Source organism: Embiotoca jacksoni, unplaced genomic scaffold (genome assembly GCF_022577435.1).
Source record: "Embiotoca jacksoni isolate LCO1_2020_lvr unplaced genomic scaffold, fEmbJac1.0.p SCAF_10, whole genome shotgun sequence".
Lineage (NCBI taxonomy): Eukaryota > Metazoa > Chordata > Actinopteri > Embiotocidae > Embiotoca > Embiotoca jacksoni.
In genome coordinates, this window is record NW_027185230.1 from 8,139,962 (window position 1) to 8,150,000 (window position 10,039).

A 10,039-nucleotide genomic window follows, 5' to 3' on the forward strand; every position below is an offset into this window, starting at 1 on the left:
CAAGAATGAAGAACAACAGACTGAGCATGGAAACTCCCTGGCACCTCTCGCGCTGTCTCCACTTCCTTCCTCCATTGTCTCTTCACTTCACTGGACCTCATGCTGTGCACTCCTTTCACTTTACAACCAGATTGTAGCAGCACCTTCATTTCTCTCTCTCTCTCTGTTCTGTTATGACATCACCTCCTCATGAACCTCCTTCTCTTCCACGTTTTCATATTGCACTCACCCTCTAGTTGTTTCCTGATTGGACCCAAGGCTGAGTGAGTAGAGATCTGTGGTCCATACCGAGGAGGTATAGAAACTGAGAACCGCCCCTCCTCTGTGTCTGTGTCTGTGTGTGTGTGTGTGTGTGTGTGTCTGTGTCTGTGTCTGTGTGTGTCTGTGTCTGTGTGTGTGTTTCTGACTTTTTGAATCCTATCTTCACCATACGCCAGGAAAGCACACCCATGACAGCACACATACACAAACCGGTCTCAAAAGAACATAATTAATTCATAAAATGATCAGTTATGTTTATGAATGTGTATAAATTAGATGGGTGCACAGATTAGGATTACATGAAATATTTTTAAATTGGGAACGTGCTCTGTCACATTGTAATTACTATAAAAAGTGTATGAATATTAAAAAAGGGATTGTCATTTTAATTTTATTTCACAAATTGAATAGCGAAACACATTGAGAATGAAATGGAGTGGTCTATTATATTTTTTTATGAAAGCACAATGGTGTTTCACAGTGGGATCAACTAATGTGCTTCCCGTGACACGTCAATCTCACTCAGGCTCAAAGCTACAGAAAATCCCACTGACTACATCGCCACTGACTGCAATATTAATATATTGATGTGTTTAAGATTCAGATTAAGAAACTGCCAAGTAAGCAGCACTTACTGATTAAATTCCCCAGAGTAGTTCATAATAACGATAAGACCTTGAGCACAGAACCAAATGTGAAGCGATGATGCAGGCAGCACAAAGTCACACGGAACAGCGTCACTTTATCGTAAAGTAACAACAAATAATGCAGATGACCAACACAGTTTGCGAACCGAGAGTTCGACAGGAAAGATGTGATGAAACTCTGCAGCACAACAGAGCTGAATTATTGTCTGGCTCATGGCTCCATCACCGCACATCACACAGAGTTTAAACTAAATGAAACGCGCCCTATTCTTCATCTGGAACTCTGGGAGGGATTCAGCGGAGACGAAGTGGCACGGTGAAGTCTCCGGCACGCACCACAGTCCAAAGCATAAAACGCTGCAAAAATACAAAGGCTGTGAAGTTGTTAAATGTATTCCATGAATTCCCGTGAATTCGAGGGCCCTGGGTGAGAACGTTCCTATTAGTGCGTGTGGAAATGAACAGCTTAATGGTGACGGGTGACTCATAGAGCTGTAGGGCGCCGAGCTTTGTTCTCGGAGACGTAGAGCACTCTGCCCTGTTTTCATCATAAAGGAAGGGCGGGGGGGAAGGGGGGAGGTGTATCGTGCAGCATATAGGTCAGAAACCCAGACCTTGGTGTACAGATGGGGGCACATAGACTTGTGTGTATCCGTGTAGATTTTTAATAATGTGTTTTTAGATGCATTCCTGCATGGTCGTGTAATTAAACAATTGGCAACCTGTGACTAACGAGTTCAATTTCTTACTGGTTGCAATTGAAGCCCTGACTGAGGTTCCTCTACCACCTGCTGTAGCATAACATGATGTCTTTGTTTATGCTTCATTGCACCAATGCTTCTCAGTTTGACACCTCAATTCTTGTTCTCACTATCAGTAATGGTTTACAAATGAGATGTGAAGGATTGGCAAATTAAATAATGCCGTTGACAGAAGGTTTGGTTTTTCCTTCTCTATTGAGAACATGTGTCAGTCAGTCATTGGAGATCATTATCTGACAGTGTTGTGTGTCTCCATTAACCCCAGCAGAAGTGCTCTGCTACAGAGAGAGAACATACTGATACTAAAGGCCACGCAACGTTTTTTTTTTCTTCCTGTGACTGATTTGTGTACGTTCTTGAACTGTTTTGTCATCGGTGCTTTCACACGGAACGCGAATACTGCGTGGCCAAAGAAGTTGCATTTTGTTCTTTCGAAAGGATGCACATTTTTCGAAGCTTTCACGGTGTGAAAAATAAAGTATTCGACCAATCACTTTATGCATTTCAGGTATTGTGACATCCCAAGTATTCGCCGTGGAGAATATTTATTCAGAAGAACGCATCCAGTGGAGCGGGCATGCAAAGCACGTGAATGTCGCTCCCCTGTATCTTCAGATCTGAACCCGAAATATTCCCAAACAAAACTCCTCGGGTCTCCGATTGGCTGTCTGTGTGTCTGTCCAGCTCCCTGCATCATGACCGCCTGTTGTTCACCTCGATGCATCACGTTAAAGCATCTCTGTGCCCGTTGTTTTTAGAAAAGTAGCGCATTTTTACGCCGGTATTGGAAGTTTTCTTCCTAGTGGCTTATTTTATAACCTTAATACCTGCCATGCCGATTTCAGAGATATTTCGGCTGTTTTTGAATGTCTTTTTTTTTTTCTAAAGAAAATTCTATTTGAACTCTGTTTAAAAACTGTTGCAAATTTGCATCGCAGACGGAGTAAATAGTTTTGATGCAAAATATTTGTGTGTAAAGATCTTAACACTGACTTAATGTGTTTTTTTCCCCATCTCAAAAAAAGACAGTCACACTTAGAGGTGTGATAAATAATGTACGAGCCTAATCTACATGCCGTACTTAACTTCTACAGCTGCACATCTGTCAGATGTTGATTTAAAAATGACTTCTGAGATCATCGTTAGATGCGATATTCACTTCTCTAATTTCAATGCAGCTGTACATCCCTGTTTTGTGCGTCATCTGATTCATATGTCCGCTCCATTTTAAATATGCCACACGGATTGTGGCATTTGTTGATATCAGACTGTTTTACTGAAATAGAATAATAACTCGATGATCAATCCTTTGCTTGAATTGCTGTCTGTCTGTTGTTGTTTTATTTTTTCCTTGTAATGATGCTCCTGGTTTTGCTTTGTCTTGTTGGGCACTTGGTCTTCACGCATGATATTCATGGTAGCACAGACTACATGCTCTAATTAACTTTGCTTCTCATTTCAAGGATCCATATTCACTTATGCAAGAGGCCAAATGCTATAAACCTGCAGTTTTTAAACTACGATTAGACAAAGGCCAACACCTTCCCCCAAACTCAAAACAGTAAAGCAGGTTTGTGTGTGTGTGTGTGTGTGTGTGTGTGTGTGTGTGTGTGCATATACTTATAATGGTATCAATGTTGTGAATAGACCAACAATCAGAATGTGACAGGGGAACCAGTTTATCTCGCAAGACTGTGACACCCATGAAGCCAACCAACACCCACCTCAGTTATGCTCCATTATCCAAGGTGTGACTGCTTCTTCAAACAAAAATATTTGTTTTGTGTGATTTTCGTGGCCACACGATTGTGTCTCATATTTGTGGGAGGGTGTGCCACCGTCAGTGTCTTACATCTGGTTTGTCAGGATCAGGGAGAGACATGTGATTACTTAGTACTGAGATGTATTGCTTGTAATAGACTGTAAAACATATGGTCTTTCAGCATTATTGCTGTTTCACTGAGTTTTTCACACATCTGTGAACTGCATCCATAAATACCAAGCAAAGAAAATAATTTGTTTCCCAGCAATCACGGCTTGTCCTATTGATTTACAAGAGTGTGAAGTAAAGAAAGCAAGATTATTTAATGACTGTAGCTGTTTCATCAATTAATTGTGCCTCAAAGTGTTTTAGTTAATAGAACAAAGAATTAATGTGAAGATTGCAAAATGTGAAAAATTATTAAACAGTGCAAAAGAGGGCAGCCTGTACTTCTAAATGTTTAACTTTAATATCATCCCAGTTTCTGTGGCTGCTTTCCACAGCTGCACTTCTTGCCATCTGCTGTTTTAAAACAATTTCTTATCTCATTCCAAAGTAGGAGTGTGCGATATGATGGTGAATTTCTGAAATCAGGAGGTCCAGAGACCTGGCCTGCAACTACACGTAACTCCGGGTTTGTCACCTAAAACAGACGATCACTGTTGCTTTGTTTCATAATTAAAGATAATATGACAGTTTGGCTCCGCTGCGTGCAAAATATTCATCGCGCAGATTAAAGATGCACTTAGGCTCATCTGCTCATCTTTCAATGGGCAGCTCTTTTTTTTTTTTTATCTCTTTTGCCACACAAAAGACTTTATTTTTTAACAGATTTTGTTTTTGTGTGCGTGTTCAAGGAAATACTGTACATGATACTCATAATGCGTATCTGTATTTACACCTCTTTTTCTCCCTCTTAAGTCGAACTGATCATACTCCGTAAGTGCTGTCCTACTGACCTTAACTGACCTTTGAACTTGTGTCTTCTTAGGTGTTGAATCCTGCCTGCTCTGAAACCGTGACTGCAGACAAGACAGACAGACAGACAGACTGGCTGATAGACACTGAAAAAAAAAAAAAAAGAAGAAGTGGAAAGATAAACAGATAGGAGGACAGCGGGAGGTGAGTGAAAAGAATAACAAGAATCCGTTCTTATCTTCTCCGTCTGTACGTGTCTGCATACTGTAAAGGATTGCTACTGAGTGTGGCGGCTCCTTGTTTACAGTGCGGCCCCGCAGCAGAGAGGTCGCTTCGCATCCCTGCTGAGTGTGTTTGCCTGTGCGCATGCACATGCGTTTACTCATCTTTAATCTGTTTGATCTGTTAATGTGGAAAGACTTTCAACAGACAGCAACTGTTTTCACTTTGCACTGCTAGATATTTGGCTATTCAAATTTTGCCAAGAAAACAAAACGAGGGATCCTTTCTTTTTGTTGTTGTTGTTGTTGTTTTTTGTCCGGACGGGAGCGTAGTCGATGTTCAGCACCATTTACAGACGTGCGGTGTGTGTGTGTGGAATATGTATCTACTGAGAAACAAGAATTCAAGCACGGGTCTTTTTTAAAAAAATTTTTTTATACTGAATGGAAACAACATTTACATCTAGATGCAAATGTTTTTAGAGGGAGTAAGGAGGACGTTTGTGTGTTTAAATCTTCATCAGAACAGTATTGCACACGTACGCGCGCACGTGCGTGTGCGTGCGTGCGTGAGTGTGTGTGTGTGTGTGTGTGCGTGCGTGCGTGTGTGTGTGTGTAAAACTGAACTGTAGTTCACCGTTGTTTACCCACTAAATCATTTGTCCATTTGCCAATCAGCTGGTGCCGAAATGATTATCCTTATTGATTATGTATTTGACTGAATTATTTGACTAAAATCTTTGATAAGGAGTTGGATTTAGATTCACAACTTCCTCTTTTTTACAGTGTTAAGTGGAGTCTGACTGATAAATTGACCTTTTACAGAGATATCAGTGTTGGCTAGCATGTTGTCCAATATGAAAGCTATTTTTTTTTAACATAATACAGAAAAAGATTATTGGGATAATTTAGAAACTGTTCTATTTGTGTTTTTTTTTTTTTTTACACAATAAAGTTTATCGTTAAATGGTAAAATATCCTGCCTCCATTACATATGTTTGTCACTTCAAGTGTTTAATAAACACATTTTGGTCGATATGTATAGATCGGAATGATTTTTTTTTACTTCCTAATATCAGTTTTGGCATTGGCCCCAAAAATCTATTATAAAGTAAATATTATGTTTGGTTTTTGGACTGTTGGTCAGGCAAAACAATGGATTATGGATTATCCCCCACCCCCCATTTGTTAAAATATTTAATGACCAAAAAAAACAAAAAACAGAATAACTAATAAGGAAAATAGTTGTCATGTGCTCCCCTACTAATCCTTTTGTTTTTGGCCGGCTTACATGACTTTCTAAAATATACTTTATACCTATAGTCATTCTATTTACAGTCTTCTGTATATCTGCCTCCTCCATGTCTGTCTATCTTTACATCGCACACTCCTTTCTGCTCTCCTATTCTCCGACCCACATTCTTACTCATCTATGTTTACATACCTTGCGCATCCTACCTGACAAATTACAAAAACCTCGTCCTTCATTTGTGGCCTTGTTTTTCAGTGTTTTGGCTGCTCACTGCTTTCGTGTTTCACACAGTTGGTCAGAGGCTTTGGTCCTCGTGGTTGCAGAGTTCACTCTCTGCTTTAGTAAACTCCCTGCTTATGTATGTAAAGTAGCTTTTATGCAATTCATCCCAGCGGCCTTCCCCACTATCATCTCAGTGGGAGTGTTTTGGGGTCTGCGTGCGTGTTTATGTGTAAATAATTGATGGCTGTAGAGGTTTTAGTGGATCGCTGGTGAGACTGAAACCAGGCAGAAAAATCTGCACGGCTGCTCCGGTCCACAGCGAGCACAACATAAACTTACAGCATGTCTGCTTTTGCTCAGTGGGATGTGTTGGGTGGCTTGTCGGTATTAATTCAGTCAATTTAGTTTGTGTCACATCTGCTGAGAGGATTAGTCCACGAATCATAGAAAATCAGTGCAAACATTCATTGACAACACATTTGCAAGACAGATCACTAAAAATAATTTATGAAGCCAAAGTAGCAAACGTGGTGCGTCTGATTCCTCAGACGAGCTTCGCTGCGTCTCTTTGATCAGTATCACCGTAAACTGGTTAATCAATTGATTTTTTCAGACAAAACACGTGACCTGTAAACGTTTCATAACTCTTTCACAAGGTTTAGACTAAAAGATAAACGGATAAAGAGAATAATCGATACAAAAAAATTTCCCCTTGGGGATTAATAAAGTAAATACCTAAATACCTACCTATTAATTAGCAGTGACGGTCATCAGTACTGGTCGGCCTGGACGGTTTTGTGTTGAACAGTTTTCGGCTTACTTCACATACTCTACACCTTATTGTGGCTTTCCAACAAGAACTATTCTCACTTTCACTTTCACAGAGACTGACTTAAAAAACACGCACGCGCACACACACACACACACACACACACACACACACACACACACACACACACACACACACACACACACACACACACACACACACACAGTATGAAGATGATCCAGTGTGTTCATCCTACCACTAAGGCCTCCTTCCTCTCTCCACCCCCCCGCCTCCTCTTTCTTCACACTTTTCTCATCTGCTGCCTTCACCACTCAATTTTTTTCCTACTTTCTCAGCTTGTTTTTGTATCTTACTTTAGCATTCTATCACCACGTGTCTTTCTTTCTGCCATGTTCTTGCTTCTTCCTCCTGTGTGTCATTCCTTTTCTCTTCCTTGCCCCTAAGCCGCAGTGTCCTTGAGAAAGCAGTGACTTTGCCGGTGAGTGCAGCAGAGCACATCTCTCTCTCTCTCTCTCTCTCTCTCTCTCTCTCTCTCTCTCTCTCTCTCTCTCTCTCTCTCTCTCTTTCGCTCTCTCTCTCTCTCTCTCTGCTCACACGATCGCTCCCCGACACTCACTCAAACCTGCTGAACAAACACTCACTCTCTCACACACACACACACACACACACACACACACACACACACACACACACACACACACACACACACACGGCAACACTGTCAAGCAGAACCAGCTCTGACAAGTCTCTTTCCTTTATTCTCCATAAATAATTCATCAACAGTAACGTTGCCTATACTTTATGCAAATTTTGACAAACCTATTGCGGAAAGAAACAGAGACAGTCGCGGTCCCGTGTGGAGCACAATTTCTGCCCTCTTAGTCCTTTCTGTAACAGACAGTACATCATCAAGAAACAGCCGATGCAATCAGATGTCATGATGTTTTTCCCAAATCTGTTGTTCAAAAGGAAGGTAAAGTGAATCATGTCATTCATACATTCCTGCTCCTCCTTCCGTATTCTTGTAGCCACCTGCCATTCAGATGCATCAGTGATACGCTGTGTAACATACAAGATGACGGCGCACAGATCAATAACTTCAGGTTCAATTCTTGTGGTTACATAACAAGTCACTCAAGAAAACTGGAATTTAACGCACAAGTTCGATTACTCTTCCTGAAGATTTGTTACCGAATTCGGACAAATTGCCCTCAGCTGATACTGTCGTCAGGCTGCCAGCGTGGAAACGTTATCCCTGTGTGCCCTCCTCCTCATTAAAGGTGCCCTCCACTAATCTTGGATCATGACAGGCCATTGTTACAGTTTTCCGTAGCCCTTGAAATATAGATGGAGTCTGATTGTCTGGTTGTAAGATGAGATGTTATAGTCTCTTGATGCTGTTTGTTCTCACTGGTCTCTGTTTTCCATTAGAGTGTGTATTGGGTCACTGCTTTTTCCTGCTGCCTTACGTGTTTTCTGTTGGAGATCAAATATCTTGTGGTTAGCGAGCTGCAGTGCTATATATGACTGATGAGCTTTTTGTAATTGCATCCTGGGTGTTTAGGTTAGATAGCAATTGGGTTTGAATTATATTGTGTAATTATGCAGATAAAAGATGATCGAGCATAGAGTTATTCTACAGTCCATTAAGATCTACCACTCTGCAGCACTTTGTGATAGTATCTCGCTGCCGCCATGTTATCTGTCTGTGTTTGTATCTCTCACTCTTCCTTATGTTTGTCCCACGTACAGCTGAAAATGCTTCCGTCGCCATGGTGACCAATCCCAAAGGGATAAGTTGAGGGCTGAATCTCTTTCTCACTCTCTTTGTCTCATGCCGTGTTGCACTCTGATGCTTCCCCACACACACACACACACAGACAGACACAGACACACACACACAGACACACACACACACACACATACACACACACACACACACACACACACACACACACGGACACGGACACAGACGAGCGCGTCAGAATCTAAAAGCAGAGGAGATGCAGTTTGTTCGTCACATGCTGTTTTCGTTCTTTTGGCTCCGAGTTCAATGTGGCTCTGATGTAAAAGAAGTGACCTAATTGCTGAGAAAACCCAAACCTATAGACACGGCTGAGGATGAATTTCTCTCTTTCCCTGTCTCTGTTTTGCTTGTGACCATAACTGTAGCGGTTGGACCTTTTGGCCATTAAATACTGAAACAAAATAAGCTGATGGAAACAGATGATTGAAAAAGATAAAGTGAGAAGTCAGTGAAGTTACCGCTTGAGAAAAAGAGCCGTGGACTCATAAACACTGTGACCTGTCGGATCAGACGGAAGAGTGTCAGTCGTCTAATCTTACTTTTAAAGTGGAGGACAGTTTCGGTTCAGAGAGTGCCCCAAAACAACACATCCTAGTTCGAGTGACAAAGCCCTCTCGCGGCAATAGTAACTACGATGATAGGAGAGGAGGAAATCAGGTGATGTTGCTCTAGTGACAAATCTACACAGAGAGATGTTAAGGTAGGAGATTAGGGTAGGTTAGGGTAGTTTCCTGTTTCCAAACAAATGTAACCGTTGTTTTTTTTTGCTAACGCCTGACCATCACCATTCCATAAACTTAACTAAGTGTTCATTTGTTGTAAGCACGACAATAAAAGTCCTTTTTCCCCGACTTTGTCCTTATTGACCGAAATTATGCAACCATCTAAAATACGATTTGTGCTTTTTCATAAGTTTCTCTTCGTTTTTCTTTTTTTCTCCTTTTTGAAATATTGTCATGATGGCACATTTGAGAAATACAACTTCTGTTAAAAATAACTGGAACGTTTCTTTAATTTTTAAATCTTAATCTGTGGTTTTAATGGAGATGTCCTCGGGCAAGACACAGCCTGGAAGATAAACTGGAAATTTCAAAAAGCAGGAAATAAAACTTTGATAACTGGTATTAATTTGGTTTTTTTTGTATTATTATCAACCGGTCCTGTTCCTATGGATATAGGTGGCATTTATTTTAGTCTTAATCTAAAAAAAAACACGTTTTTATAAACTTCTTCTCCGTCCCCCTGCCTCCTCTTCCTCTCCTCCTGTCCTCTCCTCTCTCCCTTCATCTATTTTTGTCCTTATGTCCATCTCTCCTGCTGTTTCAGCTTCTGTCCTCAACTATTTCATCACTTTCTCTCTGTTGTTCCCTCTATTTCGCTGCATGTCTTACCTTATGG

At 41.0% G+C, this 10,039-nt stretch overlaps 1 protein-coding gene across 3 annotated transcripts in view; it reads left to right on the forward strand.

Moving 5' to 3' along the window:
* The window catches only part of strbp (spermatid perinuclear RNA binding protein), an 84,745-nt gene that overhangs the window by 23,517 nt on the left and 51,189 nt on the right, over positions 1 to 10,039 (forward strand). For all 3 annotated transcript variants that reach the window (XM_069163702.1, XM_069163711.1, XM_069163693.1), the window contains exon 2: positions 4,423 to 4,553. The gene's annotated coding sequence lies outside the window, so the exon portion shown is untranslated. The remainder of the gene's footprint in view (positions 1 to 4,422; positions 4,554 to 10,039) is intronic.